Source organism: Pistacia vera, unplaced genomic scaffold, assembly GCF_008641045.1.
Source record: "Pistacia vera cultivar Batoury unplaced genomic scaffold, PisVer_v2 Contig337, whole genome shotgun sequence".
Lineage (NCBI taxonomy): Eukaryota > Viridiplantae > Streptophyta > Magnoliopsida > Sapindales > Anacardiaceae > Pistacia > Pistacia vera.
In genome coordinates, this window is record NW_022196154.1 from 367,655 (window position 1) to 391,769 (window position 24,115).

Here is a 24,115-nt window from a genome sequence, read left to right on the forward strand (position 1 = left end):
TATGAATTTGGGTCCTTTTTTTATTTTTTAATAATTTGGTGAGATTTTCTGCATATATTATTCTTTGAAATTTTATCCTAATCAATAGTCAATACAAATAGTTGGTCAAGGACTGTATATTCATTTGCCACATTAAAATATTTAGATAACTTTTATTTCTTAATTTTCACACGATTAAATCTACCTTAAGAAATTAAATTTCCAAGTAAAAAAAGAAAATAAAATCGATTGAAGTTACACACTTGATAATAAGTCATGGATGATCAAATGAAAATTTGCAACTCCAAACTGTAAAAATAAAGAAAAAAAAATGAGATTGCAGGAAGAATTGATGAACTAACGAACGCCTATCTTTGAAAGTCAAGTTGATCAGAAATTGCTATGACTTGTTTGTTGCTGCTGGGCTCAAATTCAAATGGGCTTCAACTAATTCAAAATTAGGCTAATTTAACAATCTGAATCCGGGACAGGGTGGGTTGGGCCGGGGATGGGAGTAACCACATCCTCGGGGCTAAGCCGGGCTTGGCCTGGGGATTCCCTGACATCCCAGTCACAAGCACGAGTTGGGATATATGAGGGTACCCCTTCTTTTTCTTTTGTTCTATCTTGCCTACATTTTCTTCTTTCCCAGGCCCGCCCCCACCTTTTTTTTTTTTTGGCTTTTTCCCCCTCATTTTTCTTCCTCCATTCTTCTCCCAACATTTTTCTTTTTTCAAATCTGCCACAACAAAAACTATTTCCACAATGTAAAATGTAAAAGCACCTATTGTTTGCTTTTTAGAGTTGTTTGTTGGGATTTTTTAGAGGAAGATTTTGTGTGGAATGTCGTTAGACTCTATAACGAATTTCAATGATAGGGAATATTGACTCATCTTTGGTTTCGCCATGTGGAACTTATGCTGCCATGCTCATTGCATGGTTCTTGACTTGCTGAGGTGGCGTCATGCGCCTTTTATCTTATCACCATTATGTAATTATTTTTTTCCCATGTCTATTATTATGGAGAAGAATGTTACATACAAAAACCAAAATTTAAAATTGAAATTGTAAGGCTGAATGAAAGCCACATGTTTTCTTTTCCGTTCTTCTTCTCTCATTCTCTCCTCTTTCTTTCCTGATGAGTTTTCTTTCTCATTTTCTTCTCTTTCTTTCCTATTTTTTCCCTTTCATTCTTAGTTCTTTCTTTCCTTAATGTTCTCTTTCTCAGATCCGAACCAAAGCCATAACAAAAGTTTGCAATCCCATTGTCGCAACATCTCCATGGCCACTGCTACAGCAGCTCCGACAGCCATCAATGTAGCAGCTCGCGATCTAGACAATAGTGGCGCCACCGTGAGCAAATCTCGGCTCCTGTGGCGCCGTCGTGAGCAGATCTCTTAGAGATTCTTGTGACAGTAGATTTGATACTCTCTGTAGACTTTATGGATTTGAAAATAGCTTAATGGATTTTGTGATGAATTTCGGTGAATGGTTTTAATTATGTGGTGGTTGTTGATTTGTAATTGATTCTTAGTTTTGGGTGGAAGAGAATTTGTAAAGTTTTCTATGATGGGTGAGAAATTTGTTTGGACGGAGAGAAAACTGAAGACCTTTTGTGTTAGAAGGCAATTTTGATGAGAATTGTTTTTAGGGAGGCTTTCTTTGGTGATAAAAAAAAAAAATGTTACTCGAAATGTTATTCTTGATCGTTAATCCCTCATTTATTAATATATTCATTATTTATCAACATTAATCATTTTACCGTTAATTGACAATTCAAATTGCGCTGTCTCCTGGCACCATTTCCTCTCTTCATTTCTTCTCTTCCTTTCTCTTTCATTGTGACTTAGACGCATATAAAACTATTTTCCTCATTTCTTCAATTGATCTTGAAGACCTGTTTAAGCGTAATTTCCTCTCTTTTCTTTCTTTCTTTCATTTTTGTTTTGTTCTTAATTTGACTTTAAGTTTATTTTGTTTTGAAACCCTAATTCTTGCTGTTTGTTATTCTGCAAGAAGTTGAAAATTGTAAAATTTGCCAATCCTGATCAATATTTAAGACCCATTTAACGTAATTTCCTCTCTCTTTTCTTTTCTTTTCTTTCATTTTTTTGTTCTTAATTGTTGGCTTGAAAACCCTAATTCTTGGTTTTTCAATTTTGTAGTTTATTCTGCAGGAGGTTGCAAATCGTATAATTCGCTAGCCCTGATCGATCTTGAAGACCTATTTAATGTTATTTCCTCCCATTCTTCTTTTCTTTTGTTCTTAATTTGATTTTTAAATTATTTTCTTTTAGTTGGCTTGAAACCCTAATTCTTGTTGTTTCAATTTGTTTTTCTGCAAGAAGTTGCAAGTTGTAAAAGCCATTTGTCCTGATTGAACTTGAAGACCTATTAAATATAATTCCCCCTTTTCTTTTTTCCTTCTTCTTTTGTTCTTAATTTGACATTTTGAGTTGGCTTGAAAACCCTAATTCTTTGTATTGTGATGATCATAAGAGGTCTGGTCTGGATGCTATCTTTGATATATATTCAACTTTGCAAGATGATGATGCAAGAACAAACAAGTTAGATGTGAGCTTTCCCATGCATTTAACTGGATTTCAAGAAAGGTCNAATGTTATTTCCTCCCATTCTTCTTTTCTTTTGTTCTTAATTTGATTTTTAAATTATTTTCTTTTAGTTGGCTTGAAACCCTGATTCTTGTTGTTTCAATTTTGTTTTTTCTGCAAGAAGTTGCAAGTTGTAAAAGCCATTTGTCCTGATTGAACTTGAAGACCTATTAAATATAATTTCCTCCCCCTTTTCTTTCTTTCCTTCTTCTTCTTTTGTTCTTAATTTGACATTTTGAGTTGGCTTGAAAACCCTAATTCTTTGTATTGTGATGATCATAAGAGGTCTGGTCTGGATGCTATCTTTGATATATATTCAACTTTGCAAGATGATGATGCAAGAACAAACAAGTTAGATGTGAGCTTTCCCATGCATTCAACTGGATTTCAAGAAAGCTCTGTTCTCAAATCGAGAATGCAGTTAATTTATTTCTTATATCATGCAATTAATTTATTTTTTATCTTATAATTTGGTTACCCCTTGTAAATGCCTGCCCAAAGTTTGAAGATCAATGCAATATAGGGAGTTCCCTTTGTTTGGACTGGTGTCCCAATTTGGCCTTGCATTTTATAGAAATAGTTGATTATCTTGAAGAGGAGAATTATCCCCCAATTAGGAGATGGCTTGCTCTGAATTTCAGGCCGTTTAGCACATGAATTTTCTGTAATCAAGTCTTTTATGGCACAGTTGTCTTAGTTTATGGCTGCATCAATGAGGTTGTTATTGGCAAGACATGATAATATCTAGTTTATTTGACATCTGATTTTAAAAAAAAAAAAAAGGTCTCAAGTGTTGCAGTATTTACTAGTGGTCTTCCTATTGTGAAGCATTTGTTATACTGAACAGTTGTAATTCTTCTTTTCTCCTAGTGGTTTGAGGGTGACTACACCGTTTTGGATATGATGTTTCTTGTCATGTCCTAGACCAATTCTGAGTGCACTTGTTGTGTCCTAGACCAATTCTGATTGCTTGAGATGTTTGCTTTAACAGGGATACAGTGAAGCATAGTTGAAAGAATGTGTGGAGGAAAATGCAGCATTAAACGTGTGGCCGAGACATCCCCATACATTTGATATCCTCTTTACTGATGCTTGGTGTGCCCTTCTCGTAAATCATTTAGAGGAAGCAATGCCTTTTCAAAAATTGAAGTGGTTTGTTTAACTGGTTTTTAAAATATTATTCAATGGGGAGTACTACTGTATCATGGCTTGCTTCAAAAGTTTCTTTAATTATTAGAGCTAGTTAGAATTATAAACTTAAGTTGCTAGAGCGTTTTGTATTGTATTGAGCTTAGTTTTGAAGCATGAGTCTTCTCAACCCATATCCATGAGGCATTTACTCCAATTTTTTGGATGAGCTGGGGTTCAAAATTAGTAATATAAATAGTTATTTCATGCTCTCGCCAACACTTTTGTTACTAAATTTCAACCATTTTGATGCTATGCGTAGAGGATTTTGAAGAAGGCAGTATTATTATGCGTAGAGGATTTTGAAGAAGGTGGTATAAATAATACTCTCAGTGGGTGGCTTTTGCTATTGTACAATCTATAATCCTAGGTGTAAAGTCCGTTGTAGTGGTATATCTATTCCAGAACAGGAATGTTGATTGTTAAAGGTGTCATTCTCGGCAGCTCAAAATTCTTGTTGCCGTTGTGCACCTATTTTAGTCTGACTTTACTTGAATATTGAGAGTTTTGAGAGAAAACAGAGAGAAAAACAAAGAGAAGGTTCTGAAAAATTCGCGTTTTAATTACTTTGTTTTGTACAGTAAGTGCACTTTTTATAGTGCTCATAACAGTAGCTAACACATAACAGTAGCTAACTAACTCAGTCTATAGGTTACTTAACTAATCATTTTCTAACTCTTACTAACATCCTCCCTTAAACTGGACTACTCTAAACTACATTTAACATTTGTTAACATCCTTCTGTAGACAGAACAACTTTGGACTACACCAACTCTTGCTAATATCCTACCGTAAACTGGACTTGGGTGATGAACAACATCCTTCAGTGGAACTGAGCAATTCGTGGCTGAAGCAATAGTTCAACAAGTAACTATAGTGCAGAGACAGCTTTTAACCGAGTAATTTAAGTCAACCAAATAAACTGAGCATAATTCTGTAGGAGCAGCTTCCAATTTGAATCAACCACATAAAGCTAAAGCAATTCGTAGCTGAAGTAACCTCAAGTAAGGCACAAGTAATCCTGAGCAAAACTGAATTCAACCAAGCAAAAGAACTTGATACTCAAGTAAGGCACAAAAAATCTGAGCAAAACTGAATTCAATCCAAGCAAAAGAACTTGATACTACAGCATAAGCAAAATGAACTTGATACTGCAGGAGTAGGGTTCTGGAAGAGCAGCTTCCAAGAAGCCATTCAAAATTAGAGAACACCAACTAATCAGCAACTAAACAGGCTAGGCTTCAATTCTGGAGGAAATTTAACTGATATGCTTTCCCAAGTTTCAAATTGAGAATATAACCATGAAAAGGTTTTTGATTTTTTTTTTTTTTTTTTTTTTTTGTTGTTGTTTTAAAAATCTGACCTGACACACTTAAGCGGAATTAAAGCAACAAAAAGGGTTAGAGTGAAAAGATTTAAATGTTTGTGGGTTAAAGATAATAAAAAGAAGTTGGTTTAAAATTTGAAAGACAAAACACATTCCTCTCAGTTTCTCTTTCTCAAAACACGATTCACACACCTTCCTCTCTCTCATTTTTTCTTCCAATTTTCTACTATTTCTCAATTTCTTTGCTCTTTGCAATTTTTCCATTCTTTGCCATTCCCGGTTAAGTTACAATGGCTGAGATCCTCAAAAAAAGGGAAAAAAACCCATCCACTCCCCAAATTGTAGGCAACACTAGGTCTACCAAAAATGGAGAAGAAGAGGTTGCGGTGGAGCAACTTCCGATGACTGAAGTTGCTCCACCGGCAAAGGATACCCTGCCAGTAGAAGAGACGGCGCTAACAGAAGACATCCCGCCAACAAAAGAAGGGACGACAAGATTCGAAATTGAAAATGAAGAGGAGGACGCCATCACAAATTCCAGCGAGGAGGTGGAAGAAGAGGAAGAATAGGTAATAATCTATATATTTTATGAAATTATTGGTTGTTGGTGCTAATTTAGGGATATTTGGTTGGTGTTTGTTGTTAAGGTCATTGTTGCATTTTGTTGAGCAGTTGGAGAGCATCACAGGAGTGGGTGTTTTGGGCTTCTAGAGGACTAGGGAAGCAAAGGGAGGCCATAAGGAGGTTGTTTGTGGCAAGTTGGATGGTTTTTGTTGGCAAAGAGAGTGGAATAGGGGGGCTGGGGGCTTGCCTTGCATATTACAGGGTTGTCCACGCACAGCCAGCCTTGTAAGGCTTACCCTTCATCATCTCTCTTGTACTTTATGCCAGCAAGAAATAAGAATCTGTCAAGCAAACAATAGTAGATTTTCTTCCTCTTTATTTTAGTCATTTGATAACATTTTTGGTTGCAAGGCCATTGTAGAAGTACATAATTCAATTTTGCAAGGTAGATTATTGCATGTAATGCCAGCAAGAAACAAGAACCTGTCAAGCAAACAAGAGTTAGTTGCATACTCCTTCCAAGCCTCATGGTTCATGTCTTTTTTCGTCTATCATGATGAGGAATTTGACATTGCTTTTTTTGCAGGTCTGGCGATTTGTCTATTAATGGTTCAAAAACTTTGAAGCAATTAAGGGATAAAGAAAGGAAGGCATCTGAAGCTAGTGGAGATACAAAAGCATGGAACATATTTGGCTATGTTTTTTTAGTAGCAGAAAGTGTATTTAGTTAGAAAAGGTTGGCAGGATCCATTGAATCTTTAGAGTTGGGACTAAAAGTGTATTTAGTTGAGACAAAATGCATGTTTTGGCAGGTTGTTATTTAGGGAACTGCTAGAACTATCATTTTCCAGATTTCTTTATTGTATTTGCTTCTTGTTAATCAATATAATTTCCTTAGTTTTTCTCTTAATTGATTGTTTGGTGAGTGAGGATCTTGGTTGACAAATTTTTAGGCTGCTGTTTTATCAGTTTTTCTCTTAATTTGTTGAACACTTATTAGTGAATTAGAAAACAATTTTTATTAGTGAATCATAAAGCAATTTTAATGGTTTTGCTGAGTACTTTATGAGATTATCAAATTAGCCTTGGTCACTTAAGCGATAAAGGCTATCGCTTAAGCAACCAAGGTTTGTCTATACTAGATCGCTTAAGCGAGAACTAACATCACTTATGCGATCGTGTACTTAAGGATTATATAGACACAAATTAGCCGTGGTCGCTTAAGCGATGTGGGCTATCGCTTAAGCGATCAAGGCTTATATATATTGGATCGCTTAAGCGAGAGCTGCATCGCTTAAGCGATCGTGTACTCAAGATTATTTAGACACAAATTAGCCTTGGTCACTTAAGCGATGTGGGCTATCGCTTAAGCGATCAAGGCTTATATATATTGGATCGCTTAAGCGAGAGCTGCATCGCTTAAGCGATCGTGTACTCAAGATTATTTAGACACAAATTAGCCTTGGTCACTTAAGCGATGTGGGCTATCGCTTAAGCGATCCAACATAAGCGATCAAGGCTTATCTATGTTGGATCACTTAAGCGAGAGTTGACATCGCTTAGGCGATCGTGTACTTAAGGATTATTTAGACACAAATTAGCCTTGGTCATTTAAGCGATGTGGGCTATCGTTTAAGTGATCAAGGCTTATATATGCTGCATCGCTTAAGCGATTATATACTTGAGGATTATTGACACAGATTAGCCTTGGTCGCTTAAGCGATATAGGCTATCGCTTAAGCGACCAAGGCTTATATACGTTGGATCGCTTAAGCGAGAGTTGCATCGCTTAAGCGATTGTGTACTTGAGGGTTATTTAGACACAAATTAGCCTTGGTCGCTTAAGCGATGTGGGCTATTGCTTAACCGATCAAGGCTTATATATATTGGATCGTTTAAATGAGAGATGCATCGCTTAAGCAATCTTGTTTTTTATATGGATTATTTGACAACCTCATATTAAGTTGTTAGAGTAGATGCCCTAGAGCCAATCAATTATTGTAGAATTGACTCTTTGTAATAATGTTCATTAATCAATAAAAGGCATTTTATTCTATATCGCGTAAATCATTATTATTGCANTGAAATGTTACCAGTAGATCCACAACAGAGAGCCAACATTGATCTCTTAGACTATTGGAGAGCCAGAAAATGTATTTTTCCGGTATTATCAAGACTTGCCTTGGATGTTTTCGCTGTTCCTATCTCAACTGTCTCATCCGAACAAACATTTAGTGCAAGTGGAAGAATTTTAAATGAAAGGAGGACTAAACTTACACCACAAATGATTGAAGTCCTCACATGTCTTCGAGATTGGGCACGGTCGCGCCATCAAGGTCAATACGAGGTTGTCGATGATATTTTAATAGAATCATTTCAATTTTGTAATATAAATGATACGGATGAGGGAGGTCCTAGTGAACCCCAAAATTAGTTGTTTTGTAAATTGTAACTTGTAAATTAATTGTCAATTATTGCACTCTTTTTTCCTTACCAAGTTTTTATCCTATTGGGTTTTTCTTGGTGAGGTTTTTAACGAGGCAATAATTATTGTAATTTCTTATTTTATTTTTTAATAAATGAATAAATTTAATTATTCTTATATTACAATTTTAATGTATTAAAATTGAATTAATATTTGGAATGTTAACAAAAAAGAATTAATTTAATTTAATTATTGATATTTGAAAAGAAATTAACAATTAACTAAAAACAATTACATTTATAAATTGTTAATTATTCATTTCAAAAGTTAATTAAACATTTAAACTTAAATAAAATAAAACAAAACAAAATTAAAAAAATAAAATAAAATCAAAAAGCGAGTTAACCTGGCCCAACCCGCGCCCAACCCGGCAGGTTAGGGTTGGCGGTCTGGGTTGGGCCAGCCAATTCTCTAATATTGGCGGGCCTAACCCGGCCCGCCAATGTCACCGGGCGGGTCAGGACCGACCCGCCATTTGCAGCAACCTACCGCGGGCCGGGCAGGTTGCTTTTCCATCACTAATTTAGACACAAATTAGCTTTGGTCGCTTAAGTGATGTGGGCTATCGCATAAGCGATCAAGACTTATATATATTGGATCGCTTAAATGAGAGATGCATCGCTTAAGCAATCTTGTTTTTTATATTGATTATTTGACAACCCCATATTAAGAAACATTAATGTTAACTTGGGACATTCACAAAATCACAAGATTCGGGAGAAAAGAAGCAAATTATCCTTGATTGCTTAAGCGACATCGATTATTAACACATATTAAAGCCATTTATGGAGGATTATTTGACAACCTAATTCCATCAACACATATTAAGGCCATTTAAGAAGATTATTACTGTTAATTTAAACCTCGGATGTTCACAACATCAAAATATAATAGTTACGATATATGACTAACAACCCTATGATACATGGAGAAATGTCATAGCACACTAGTGTGAGACGTTAGTAGAAATGTACCTCATTTCACAAATATGTATTTGAGAAGGATATAGTTTCTCACTCATTCCACATTACGGAATATAATTTCTTACTCAAACGTTCACAATATCAAAAGATTGAGGAGAAAAGAAGTAAATTGGCCTTGGTCGCTTAAGCGATCACGACTTATTTATATTAGATCGCTTAAACGAGAGCTGACATCGCTCAAGCGATTGTGTATTTGAGAAGGATTATTCTAAGTACAAAACAAATTACCCTTGATCACTTAAGCGATGTCAACTCTCGCTTAAGCGATCCTATACAGATATGTCGTGATCGCTTAAGTGACCAAGGCCAATTTTCTTTGTACTTAACTATTCCTTCTCAAATTCAAGATCGCTTAAGCGATGTCAGTTCTCGCTTAAACGATCTTATACAGATAAGTCGTGATTGCTTAAGTGACCAAGGCCAATTTTCTTCGTACTTGATTATTCCTTCTCAAATTCAAGATCGCTTAAGCGATGTCAACTCTCGCTTAAGCAATCATGTATAGATAAGTAGTGATTGCTTAAGCGATAGCCAACGTCGCTTAAGCGACCAAGGCTAATTTTATTTGTACTTGACATTTCCTTCTCAAATTCAAGAAAAGCGATCCTATATTGATAACATGTCAATATTGAATGAATTTATATGCACAATAATATCTCAATATTGAATTAATTTAGTAGCACAATAACTACTCAATATTGAATGTATTTAGTAGCACAATAAGAGCAACAATTAAGTAACTAGAAGCATCCTTACTATCATCTATTCGAAACTTCAAACAAAAAGATATCCAATTGTCAACATAAAAAATTGAAAACAACAAAGCATTCATAACAAGTCCATGAGACGAAAAAGGTAATCTCATAAAGTACTTATCAAAACCATTAAAATTGTTTTATGATTCACTAATAAGTCTTCAATGGTTGGCCTTGGCAACTCTCTCAATTTCATCATTCTTATTGATGGCATAGTTGAAAATACAAGGATATAAAATCAGTTTAATGCACTACAAAAGATTGACATACAGCCAAGAGAAACTAGTGAACAAGTAAACGAAACAGCATCTAGCCACTCACCAAAATATTCAACACTCAAAACAACTTGTCCCATGTCTAATAATAGCCAAGTGCCTATAATGCAAGAACAAAAATTATTAACCGATATATTAAGGGTTGACAGATTTTAAAAAAGATCTGTAGAGTCACTTAAGCGATCTAGTGTATCGCTTACTGGATCGCTTAAACGATTTAGTATAAATAAACTTGATCGCTTAAGCGATCTGCTGCCATATACCTGATTGCTTAAGCAATTTGTTGCCATATACCAGACTTATACCAGATTGCTTAAGCAATATACCAGATCGCTTAAGCGATCTGCTACTATATACCAGACTTATATCAGATCACTTAAGCAATATACCAGATCGCTTAAGTGATCCATTAGCTCCAGAATACATTTTCAGTCATTGTCACCTATAATCGGTGCTACCACCCCCAACTACCCACAATGCAAGAAAATCATCAACAAATCTCACTCCTTTCAACTTGCCTTACATCAAACACAACCCAAGAACCTAAACCACTAAATCAAAATCATAAACCAAACCCAATCTATCATTAAATCTTTGTAAAAAGAAATATAAAATGCAAAGAGGAGATACACATACCTGGATGAAATGTCAAGAAGAGAAAGAGGCTGATCTTTGGCAGAGAAGATGTTAATGGAGGAGGAAGAAGAAAGTGGTAATGGTGGAGGAAGAAGAAAGCATTAATGGTGAAGGAAGAAGAAGATGTAAAGGAAGAAGAAGAAGAAGATGTAGATGAAGCTTAGAAGAAACAACAACTGGGGAGGGATGCGTTAATGGCGGGAGGAAGAAGAAGAAGGTGTTTGGGTTTGTTTGCAAGAATTTCGGCTCTTTGGGGACATATTATAATTTTTAAAAGATTACACAATACTTCATTAATCTTAATTAACCACTAATCATGTTTAATTAACCTTAATCAATAATAAGATTATTTACTTAACACTTTCAAACTACATGACCTTTTAATTAAATTTGAACTTGATTTGACCTTTTAACAAAATGCCCCAACAGCTTAAAGGTACATTTTTTTCTTTTCTTGTTTCTTTCACTCAACTTAAACCTACATGTATATGTTTTAAGTAAACTCAGTGGCTCTTGTGGTGGGTGAAATGTTTTGAATGGACCTATGGAACATTTGTACTCTTGGTGTATTTTGTGTAAGATTTTAAACTTTAGGAGTTTTATTGATTTTTAGATAACTAAAGAATGTTTATTTATTTACCTTTTGGATACAAATCATATGATTGTGATATAACTAGTTTGCTTCTTTCCACGGCATAAACCCACTTGTGTGTGTTGAACTAGATTTTTAACTAAATTCCGTGGATTTGGTGGTAGCTGAATGAAATGAGAAATACATGTTGAGGTTGTTTGTATTAGTTTTTAACTTTTAAGGGTTTCGTTGTTTTTTGAAATCATTATGAGGGCTTTTTTGAATTATCCATGGATAGTTATTTGTCGAGACTTTTGGATTCAGATCATAATATCATATGATTTAATGGTAGTCATGGATCGTTGAATAAACCCCATCAGTTTCAGAAACAAGAGAAATTACTCTTATGATATGTTTGTACTTTCAACTTTCTAGGGTGGATTTTGTTGTTTATAAAACTTTGGAGATTATATTTAGTTGGAATTAGTTAGAGGGTATATTGTACTTATCGTGGATAGCTATTTCTGTAGCCTTTTGGATAGATCATATGATTAAGATATGATAAAGACACACTATTTATGTTGTAGACCTCTCATCAAAATTTTGCAATGGAATATGTAGCTACTTGAATTGACGTACCTTGCATTATTGGCAACTGAGTATTCGAACTAGTTTATAATCCTTGGATTGTCCCAACCAAGTAAGTATGTTTCGAGTGAAGGATGTTCATGTAAAGCTGAAAAGCAAATCCGTAAGGTGTAGGAACTCTTAATTGTGATTTACAAAGCACATAGTAACTGATTTCCTCTCCTATTTGAACAGTAACAAATTTCCAGTCTCTCTAACTTTGATCTTTATTGTAAATTATAGACAAATTAAGTGTTCAGACAAGAATCTGGTTTGTATTTGGGTCTATATCACAGTGTTATTCTTCTGTCCATCTGATCTGAATCATTTTTTTGACTGCAATATCAACCTGAAGTACTCAGCTTTCGTGCCCTGATGTACTCAGCTTTCGTGCTCTGAGTTTTTTGCTTACTTGATATTCTACGGAGGTAGTCATGGACTTACACACTCCTTTTGTCCTTCCAAAGCATTGGAATCGTTTATGGCGCTCCTTTACATGTCTTTGGGACACTTTCTACAAAAAGGGATCATCCTTCACATGCTTTCAAATCAGAGGAGACTGTATATGAACTCTTCTCCTTTATTTTCTGGACTCTGACCGTTGTTTCGTTACTGAAGTATGTCCTCATTGTATTGAAGGCTGATGATGATGGAGAAGGTAACGGCTTTTGGTCGCTATCTATGTGGCAAACAAATTGCAAGGCGGCATGAGGAAGAAAATTTCAATACCTTGAGATATTTGGCATGTCATTATCAAATTATTCTACCATTCTGCTTCAAATATCCTTATTAGAGAATTATACAAATTTTATGGCATTAGGAATCAGCAATCGACTTTGAAAAATGGGAAAAGCTCTAAAATTATATTAAAAAAATTCTACCATATTCAAAGATACTGAAAGTATACTTCCTCGTACAAGAAAGAAGAATTCTCCTGATGTACAAAAAGACAAGATGACATTCCTATACTTACTTATCAAACAAAGTGAGGAAGTAGGAACATATCCCTCAAATACATAATACGAGCAAATTTACATCCTTGATAATGAAAAACTGAAATACAACTATGTATGGAAAAGGTATTCAAGTATTCAAATGCCCTGGTCCCCCATCAGCAATCAGTAACATAATGACATTGTATCAGGTATTCAAGTCTATTGGTTTCCAGAAAAATAGAAGACTACAACATGCAATCACTACTAAAGAACTTCAGCAAACAGAATATGCCACAGATATATCTAACTTGTCAAGACATGCCCTGTAGAAGGACAACAAGTATTCGATGATTGACGAAAATACAGTCGGAAAACAATGATATAATATTATTTGAGCAAACACCAAGTAGGATGTTAAAGTTCTAGCTTCATGCTTTGAAAGAACTTGGGTAAATGAGCATTTAATCAAACAAAAAATGTCTATTTCCTCAATGGCTATCTTAAAATTTTCCTTCAGGGTTAAACACCTAGCTGCAGATATTTGCAAAAACAATCAAGTGTCATCTTTACCTCATGGCATTATACTCTCAGAATATCCAGAGCTCATTGCAAAAATAAGACTTAAAAATAATTAGAGGAATAAGAATTCAGGTGACCAATGACAAATTGAAATAAGCAAAAAAACGTAAAAATAATATAAAGGGTTACATATGTCAAGACTTATGATCGCAAGATGGAACATATAAAGATACCAAAAAGGCCTATGGGTACTTATAAAGGTCAAGACTAGAAGACCAGATCATAGGCTGCAAGCCTGCAAAACTCTCTGCCTCGTTAATTCCACCAAACCATTAGCTTCCTCCATCTTCCCCACCTTGCAAAGCCCACTTATCATTGTACTAAACATCACCACATCAGGCTGCAAACCTCTCTGACTCATCAATTCCAATAACCTATTTGCTTCCTCCAGCTTCGCCTCCTTGCAAAGCTCACTTATCAATGTGGTATACGTCACCACATCAAGCTGCAAACCTCCTTGGCTCATCAATTCCAACAACCCATTAGCTTCGTCCATCTTCCCCTCCTTGCAAAGCCAATTTATCATTGTATTAAAAGTCACAACATTAGGCTGCAAACCTCTTTGAATCATAAATTCCAACAACCCATTGGCTTCTCTATCTTCCCCTCCTTGCAAAGCCCATTTACCATTGTATTAAATGTCACCACATCAGGCTGCAAACCTCTTTGACCCATCAATTCCAACAACCGATTTGCTTCCTCTGTCTTCCCCTCCTTGAAAAGCCCGCTTATCATTGTATTAAAAGTCACCACATCTGGCTGCAGACCTCTTTGACTCATCAATTCCAAAAACCCATTAGCTTCCTCCAGCTTCCCCTCTTTGCAAAGCCCACTTATCAATGTGACTCATCAATTCCAACAACCCATTAATTTCAATCACACGGTCCTTGTTGTAACCGATATCAAAGCGAATATGCTTGAAAAGGCAATATTTGCACTCGCTGGGTTCTTTCCCTTCCTTGTTGACCTTCCCGATGAAACCCCAAATGGGTAAGTCATCATAGTACATCTGGACCTTCTTGACAGCAACCGGGCTGCTTCCTCCTTTATGAGCTTTTTCTTCCACACAAATTCAGAATCTTTATCACGTAAGAAGTCAACCTGGTAGGGAGCACTGACTAATTGATTCCCATTCAATGCTTCACCAAGAGCTTCCTTCTTCTCTTTCAGAGAGCTGCAAAAGGTATGGTAAAACCAAAATTTTCCATAACAAAATCTCACATATACATCAAAGAAAAACTCCAGATAAATAACTGCAAACCTGGCAAGCAAAAGGGAAGATTAAAATAGCGATAGGTTTCACTGCAGCCAAAAAAACAAAACACATTAAACCTATAATGCTTCACCTTTAAAGTTTAAACTTCAAATGAATCTCCAAAAGAAAAAGTCACTTTATCGTGCAGAGCTAAAGAATGCGAAAGCATCACACAACATCACTGATCTGCAAAATGAATCAGTAACGATAGACACAAATCCAGTAACATCACCCGGATTTTAAATAGGTAAGCTTCAAATTCTCCGATCATTTCACCTCATAATATAAATAAATAAATTTTTTTAACTGATTTAACTGACTTTGACGGTACCGTTTATTAACATACCATACTCAAAGATTCACAGATGATTGAGAAAGGAAAACTAGGGTTCATGTATTAAGATTAGAAAAATGTTATCCTTACAAAGACCCATACAAAGAGAACTACAAAGTGACATCATCCAGAAGAAAAAAACAAAGAAAAAACGGAAAGAGAGAGAGAGAGAGAGAGAGAGAGAGAAATCATAAAAATCAAGGGTGAGGATTGTCTTTGTATGTCCCCTTTGTATGTGTCATTGTAAAACTAGCATTGCTCTTAAGATTAACCAAAGAAAAAGGGAGTAAAGTTAAATATATACACAACTAAGCAAAAGTACTAAACTACCCTTAAGAATAAGTAAAAAGTACATATAAATCCTAACACCGTTTACTAACACAAACTATTTCATGTAAATACAAAACAACCCTTAAACACCTTCTCCTAGGCACTAATTATTTTTCAATTTTTCCAAAAATTGGTTCGTGAACAATTTTTCTTCTTCATTTTTTTTTTTTAATGTTTTAGAAAACCTTAGACAAAAAACAACACACTTCCTTTCTTTAATATCATTAATATAAACATTACACATATCCTATAATACATTTGAGAATCCCATGAGTAATCTTTTATATAATCAAACTGTTCATCCCAGTAATCCTTAAAACAAAAAAATACCAAAAACAGAAAACAAATTTATACCTCAAATATTGCAGCTATTAATTGTCCACACACTTGACTTCAGTTTAAGCTTCTCATTCTGAAAGAGCCTTGTCTATTAGACCTATGGCTGGTCTCATGTTTCTATTGTCTTCCACACCAGACATGCCAATTTCAACAAAATTTTCGCAGCTGATTCATGTAAAAGAACTTCCAAATTGTGCTGGCTTCAGCCTAAAATGTTTCTTCTCCTCAATATATATCTCCTAGTCTCCTCACGACAACCGCCCTTTCATCAACCAAAACACCCTGCTTAGATGCTTCAAACTGGAAATCATATATGAAAAACTTCAGTGAAATTAAGATCAAATCCTTAGAAATCAACTCTTGAAACCATGACCAATGTTCTAGAGTTGCACTTTTATATTGCTTTCTTTTGATTGATGGATATTCTTGATCAGCCTTGGCCAATATTAAACTTATCAAATTATCCCATCACACTGCTTCACATATCCTCATTGGAGAATTCTAAAAATCTTATGGCATTAGAAACCTTAAACAGGCTCTCAATGATTGGAACATAAATGAGCAATCAACTTTGAAAAATAGGAAAAAGATTAAAAAGATAGAAACTCTAAAATTATATAAAAAATTATACCATAATTAAAGATACCCAAAGTATATTTCCCCATGCAAGAAAAAAGAATTCTCCTGATGTACAACAAGACGAGATGATGAGATTCCTGTACTACCTTATAAAAAAAAAAGGAGGAACGAATCCCTAAAGTACATAATACGTTTAAATTTACATTCTTGATAATGAAAAACTGAAATAGAAATTCATATGGGAAAGGAAAATCATACTTCATACATCACCAACAACATGAATTTAATTCCAACGTAAACAGATTGAGCGAGCTGATATGGGTTGGAATTTCTAAGGCTATGATTGCCATGTGTGCCTCAAATGTAGAAGGGCATGTCCCAAGATTTACTTCAAGCAACTGAGCTACAAAGTCAATGAAGCCCTGGTCCCCCATCATCCATTAGCGACAAATTGCAAAAATAAGAGTTAAAATAATTAGAGGAATCATAATTCAGGTCAGCAATAACAAATTGAAATAAGCAAAAAACACTTAAAAAGACAATAAAGGGGTATATGTCAAGACATATGATTGAAGGATGCTACATATAAACATACCAAATCAGACTATGGGTACTCATAAAGGTCAAGACAAAAAGATCAAATCATAGGCTGCAAACCCCTTTGACGCATCAATTCCAACAACACATTAGCTTCCTCCATTTTCCCCTCCTTGCAAAGCCCATTTATCATTGTAGTAAACATTGCCACATTTGACCGCAAACCTCTTTGAATCATAATTTCTAACAACCCATTAGCTTCCTTCGCCTTCCCCTCCTTCCAATGCCCGCTTATCATTGTAGTAAACGTGAACACATTAGGCTGCATACCTCTTGATCATCAATTCCAAAACCCCTAACTTCCTCCATCTCCCTCCTTGCAAAGCCCATTTATCATTGTATTAAAGTCACCACATTAGGCTGCAAACCTCTTTGATTCATCAATTCCAACAACCCATTAGCTTCCTCTTCCCCTCCTTGCAAGCCCATTTATCATTGTATAAAAGTCACCACATTAGGCTGCAATATCTTTGACTCATCAATTCCAACAACCCATTAGCTTCCTCTGTCTTCCCTCCTTGCAAAGCCCATTTATCATTGATAAAGTCACCACATTAGGCTCAAACCTCTTTGAATCATCAATTCCATCAACCCTTAGCTTCCTCCATCTTCCCCTCCTTGCAAGCCCATTTATCATTGCATTAAAAGTCACCACTTAGGCTGCAAACCTATTGACTCATCAATTCCACAACCATTAGCTTCCTCCATCTCCCCTCCCTGCAAAGCCATTTATCATTGTATAAAGTCACCACATTAAGCTGCAAACCTCTTTGAATCTAATTCCATCAAGCCATTAGCTTCCTCATCTTCCCCTCCTGCAAAGCCCACTTATCACTGTAGTAAAGTCACCACATCAGGCTGCAACCTTTTGACTCATCATTCCACAACCCATTAGCTTCCCCCTTCCCTCCTTGCAAAGCCATTATCATTGTATTAAAAGTCACCAATTAGGCTGCAACCTCTGATTCATCAATTCCAACAACCTATCGCTTCCTCCATCTTCCCCTCCTGCAAAGCCATATCATTGCATTAAAGTCCACATTAGGCTGCAAACCTCTTTGATCATCAATTCCACAACCTTAGCTCCTCCATCTTCCCCTCCTTGCAAAGCCCATTATCATTGATTAAAAGTCACCAATTAGGCTGCAAACCTCGATTCATCAATTCAACACCCATTAGCTTCCTCATCTTCCCTCCTTGCAAAGCCCATTATCATTGATTAAAAGTCACCACATCAGGCTGCAAACCTCTTTGATCATCAATTCAACAACCCATTAGCTTCCTCCATCTTCCCCTCCTGCAAGCCCATTTATCATTGTATTAAAAGTACACACATTAGGCTGCAAACCTTTGACTCATCAATTCCAACAACCCATTAGCTTCCTCCATCTTCCCTCCTTCAAAGCCATTTATTGTAGTAAATGTCACACATCAGGCTGCAAACCTCTTGATCATCATTCCAACAACCATAGTTCCTCATCTTCCCCCTCGCAAACCCTTATTCATATAGTAATGTCACCACATCAGGTGCAAACCTCTTTGAATCATCAATTCAACAACCCATTGCCTCTCATCTTCCCCCCTTGCAAAGCCCATTTATCATTGTATTAAAAGTCACCAAATTAGGCTGCAAACCTCTTGATTCATCAATTCAACAAACATTAGTTCTCCTCTCCCCTCCTTGCAAAGCCCACTATCATTATGTCACGTCACAATAGGCTGCAAACCTCTTTGATCACAATTCAACAACCCATTAGCTCTCCTCCATCTTCCCCTCCTGCAAAGCCCATCTATCATTGTATTAAAAGTACCACATTAGGCTGCAAACCTTTTGACTCATCATTTCCACAACCCATTAGGTTCCTCATCTTCCCTCCTCAAAGCCTTTATCATTGTATAAAATCACCACATCAGGCGCAAACCCTTGACTAATCTATCAACAACCCATTAGCTTCCCTATCTTCCTTCCTTGCAAAGCCCATTATCATTGTAGAAGTCACCACATTAGGCTGCAAACTCTTTGACTCATCCATTCCAACAACCATTAGCTCTCCATTTCCCCTCCTTGCAAAGCCCACTATCATTGTAGTGCAGTCACCACATCAGGCTGCAAACTCTTTGACTCATCAATCCAACAACCATTAGCTTCCTCCATCTTCCCTCCTTGCAAGCCCATTTATCATTGTAGTAAAAGTCACCCCATAGGCTGCAAACCTCTTTGACTCATCAATTAACAATCATTGCTTTATCCATCTTCCCCTCCTTGCAAAGCCCTTATCCTTGTATTAAAAGTCACCAATTAGGCTGCAAACCTCTTTGATCATCAATTCCAACAACCCATTAGCTTCCTCATTCCCTTCTTGCAATGCCATTTTCATTGAATTAAAAGTCAACATCAGGTGCAAACCTCTTTGAATCACATTCCAACCCATTAGCTTCCTCATCTTCCCTCCTGCAAAACCCACTTAATCTGTATTATATCTCAATAAATTAGGCTGCAAACCTTGATCCACCATCTCATTAAACAAATCTCTCAGCCTCTTCCAAATTTCCACAAAACACAAAAGTAAATTAGAGGTGCAACAACCACATTTGGCTTATTCCTCTATCTCATTTCCGAAAAAATTCTTAGCCATATTACCAACCCATCTTTGCAAAGAAAATTGACAATACTACCATAGAAACAATATCTGCCAACCCAAACACATCCATTTTCGACAAACTCGTAGCCTCCAAACTCCTATTCCAAACACAAACTTTAATCAAAGAATTAAAAGTTACCAGATCTGGGCTAAAACCCCAGCTCAAAATCCTCCAAAAAACAACAAAACCATCACAACCGACCACATTACAAAAACAATTAATCAAATATTCAAAGTAATTTAAATCTGGCAACACACCAATTGAACCCAGTCGTTTGTATAGTAAAATAACGTCTTATAAAACTTCTTCTTAGCAAGAGCACAACAATCGGTTGAATGTGAAATAGGTGGTTTGGGTTGCATATGATCATTAAACAAAGAAATAGCTGCTTCAGCAAGATGATTACTTGTTTACAGTCTTTTAGAAGGAATATACGAGCCTCGCTACACTCTTCAACGTTATATACTGAATCTTGTGGTATAGTTGTAGTCACTTTACTTGAATTTGATAAAGATGAGATTTGGTTTCAGAAGAAGAAGAACAACAACGAAGAAAGGTTTTGGACACCATTTGAGTAGCGTGTTTTGAGGATTATCTAGGGTTCTAACAGGCTGTCTTTGTGGTAAATCGAGAAAATTTAGCTGTCCGGTCATCCCAAGTATCTATTTAAGAAAATGGCCTTGAAACTGTTCATCAAATTTTTTTTAATTTAGAGAAGATGATGTGGCATAGTTAGGATTAATTAAACACGTAAAATGGGTTAAATGAAAGATTGAAACATATGTGGGCCGAATCAGAAATAATGAAGTTTTAAAATTTGAAATTTCGCAAAACAAGCCCACATAACTATTCACCTCGCTTAATCGAATTCATCAGTTCAAAAAGCGATTTCTTGAACGAAAGGGAGACGCGATTTTTTCCAATCGAACACCAATTGATTTGCACCCTAAATCAATTTTTGAACCCTAAACCAAATACACGTCGTGATTTTCGGTGATTAGTCGCGATTTTCGATCGATTTGTTGAACCCTAAATCGATTTCCTTAACCGTAAACGAAAACTGTGCCATTCCGGCGATACAGTCCAGATTTTCGATCGCGAAACTGCAAACTTTGACACCAAATTCAATCCAAAATCATGAGTGACACTGACAATGAGGAGGGAAGCCCAACACCACTTCGAATCCTAGATTCCGGTGGTGCAAGCAGTTCAATGGCTCTCGGTGGATATCTGACCAGTGAAGGTGGTCCACGCGTAGAGGAGACGCCGGCGGCACAAGAACAGAGGGAAGAACCAGCAAAGGGGTCTGAAGACGAGGAGTCAGGCGAGAATTCAGGCTAGAAGGAGGATTCCGGAGAGAATTTAGGCCAGGAGTGGGGTTCCGGCGAGAATTTAGGCCAGGAGAGTGAGGCCAGAGGATCCAGGCGATGAGGGGGAAGGCCGGCGAAGATAGGGTATGTAGTTGGGTTGCTTGTAATTTCGCTTAAGTGATCATTTGATCGCTTAAGCGATTATTCTGTTTTACTCGTGATGCAGCAGCAATGATCGCTTAAGCGATAAAAAGATTGCTTAAGCGATCTGAGGTCTGGGCAGATGATTCTGCCAGACCTAAGATCGCTTAAGCGATCATGAGTGTTTTACTCTTGTCGCTTAAGCGATCTTAGGTCTGGGCAGAATCACAGATATTAAGAGATTCTAGTAACTTTTGGTCGCTTAAGCGATTTAAAATCGCTTAAGCGATCTTGCATGAGACAGTAAAGATCTCTTACGTCGCCAGACGCTTAAGTGACTACAGTGGTTTTGGTATTTTTTGTTGATGACATTTTATTATATCGATTGTGCAGATTGTGCGAACCGTAAACGTAGAGAGTACAAGTTGGAGCCTATAAGTGAGAAGGTACCTACTTCCGCCAAGGGTGACGGTGAGGTCGAGCTGGGAGGTTTTGACAGAATAAGGGCCATTTTAGCTGAATGAGCATGGTGAAAGAGATTTTGGTGGCACTGTTTCGGTCAGTTTTTAAGAATCGGAACAAAGTGGAAAAAGTCATTTTGGGGGAGGGAGTGCATCACGTTGATGCACCCAGTAAAATGCAACAAAAAATGAAATGTGGTTCGTGGTGGAGGGGAAGCACATACGGTTTGGTATGATGGAGTATGCGTTGGTGACGGGCTTAGGATGCGGGAAAGTGCCAACTAAGCGGGAGGCAGACGCAGTAAGGACGAGTGCGGGAGCCATAAACTTTTGTAAAAAGGTTTTGAAAGGGCAAGTCTATTACAGGAAAAGTTTAGAGAAGAGGCTATATACAGGCGGTTTATGATGCAGAGAAGATAAAAAGGGCTTGATATGTTTTTACATTCTATCTTATTGGCTGGTGGACTCAACAAAAGCTGTTGAGAAAGATTGGTTGCTGTTTGTAAGCAACTTGGAGTTCTTTAATTCTTATCCGTGGGGACGGAATCATTTGAGCGAACCATCAAGAGCTTGAAAAAACCGACATGGCGTTAAAGCATACCGAATGGGGCGGGAAGGCTAAACCAAGCACGTATAATGTTGGCTTCCCATGGGCAATGCTTGTAAATATTAATAGCTCTGTTGATATTTTATATATATGTGTTTGAATAATGACATGGATGTGTTTTTACAATGTAGGCTTGGATGTAGAGGCCATCCCTGTCCTCGCTAAGGCAGGGGGGAGGAGCACAATGTGAATGTGCAACAGCAATTTCCTAGGATTTTGCGGTGGCATGTCGAGAGCTGTAACCATTGGGATTTGGCCAATTAGAGATTGAGATTCAAGCAGCTGGGGTAAGATTGAAGGATTAAGCTTTTGAATATGCAATTGCTTTTTTTTATTTGCTTCAATCTGATGATTTTTATTTCTTATTGTAGGGAGTTTGCGTCCCTTTTGACGCTATGGGGATGAAGCGGAAGGGACTATGTCACATCTTTCAGAGCAATGGAGGAGATGAAAGGGTGAACAGATAGACCGCCTGATGCGGGACCAAAGGGGTCACGCATGTGATGGCAGTTGCAGGGCCATTGTGACAATGTCATTGATGCTGAGGATAATGAAGCTCGGGGGGCCGGGCGAGGATGAGGAGGAAAGAGGGAGGAAGAGGTTCGTATGCCTCAGCAAATGGTACAACAAGTACCGCTTTGCCGAGACATCGGCGTAGGGAGATGAGGTTGTTGACCTCAAACGGCCTGTTTGAGAGTTTTAAAACAGCCGTTTATGTAAGGCTTGAGAAGATGGAAGAAGAAACAATGAAAAGGGTGGAGAAGAAAGTGGATAAGGTGGGAGGGAAAGTAGGTACAATGGAGGCGAAGTTGGTAGAATGGAGGAGAAATTGGTGGAGAATTAAAGGCGGTTGAAGTGAAAACTGGCTTGAAAAGAGAGAGCCGAAAAGAGCAAGTTTGTGAATCACCCTTACATGGTAGTGGACACAGGTAAAGAAGAAGGAAAATGAAGAAACAAATGGAGGAACAACCAGAAAAGGGAGGAGGTTGAGGAGGTTGGTGGTGGAAGTGGGGCGGTGCGGTGATAATGGAGGAGGGGGGAGTTGGAGGCAAAGGAAGCGGGGATGTAAAAATGGAGGAAGGGGGAGGGAGTGGGGAAGGGAAATTGGACTCAAATGTTGATTTGTATGGCCAATAGAGGAAAAGAGAAAACTCTTTTAGCCTATTACAATGGATCGGGAAGTGATGGCCATATAAAGTGTAAGACAGGGGATTACCCGAGAATGGTTTCAGAAGTTGTTGACGATGGGGGAGTGGCTTGAGGAGCTTGGTGAGTATTTTCACTTAATTTTCCTTATTTTGCCTGTTTTTCATACTTATCTGTTGTTTTTATTGATGCAGCACACGATGAGATATTGGCACTGATGAGGCTACGACAGACTAGTGATGGTGATTGTTGTATCCCGACTGTGCTATCACCGATGTGGCATTTGGGCAAACGCTTGTTCGGCATATCGGTCTTTAATTAAAAATGCGTTGCTAGTGGTATAGCAAAGGGACCGAAGCAGGAAAACGATTGGCCGCACAACAGTCGGACTGCATCCCTGTGATTTCTGGTTGATGACAGGATTATGCAGTACGTAAGGGGGGATCGGCCCAAATATGGCCCCAGTTGGGCCTGTTAAAAGAGTGGCTGCATCATCCTCGTCAAACAGATGCACTGGATAGCAGTCGTTGCGCATCTCGAGGAGGGGTGTCTGAAGACCTTGACTGCAACCCAACCATTTGTTAAGACAAGCAGTTGGAGGTTGAGTGGAGCCACTGTCCCAGGTTTCCGTGGCTGTTGCATGACAGCGGGGATGTTGGGCAGTTGGGTGACAGGTACTAACCGGAAAGTGGCCAATTCAGCGCTCTACCTGCCCAATAAATGAGTCAAGGAGAAATTTGTTTAAAACTAACTTACATAATACAATTGTTCTATAAGTTTATTATAATGCTAATGTCTTTCTCCTATTGTAGCGCTGAATGTGGGGGATATGCCCTGAAATTTATTCAGTTCGACAT

At 37.2% G+C, this 24,115-nt stretch overlaps 1 long non-coding RNA gene across 1 annotated transcript; it reads left to right on the top strand.

Annotated features, from left to right (window-relative positions):
• Window positions 1-1,030: 1,030 nt before the first annotated feature.
• On the top strand, window positions 1,031-4,330 carry LOC116137900. Its single transcript, XR_004129245.1, has 3 exons — window positions 1,031-2,050; window positions 2,145-2,591; window positions 3,583-4,330. It is a non-coding gene; the product is annotated as an uncharacterized LOC116137900 (long non-coding RNA).
• The last annotated feature ends 19,785 nt before the right edge of the window (window positions 4,331-24,115 follow it).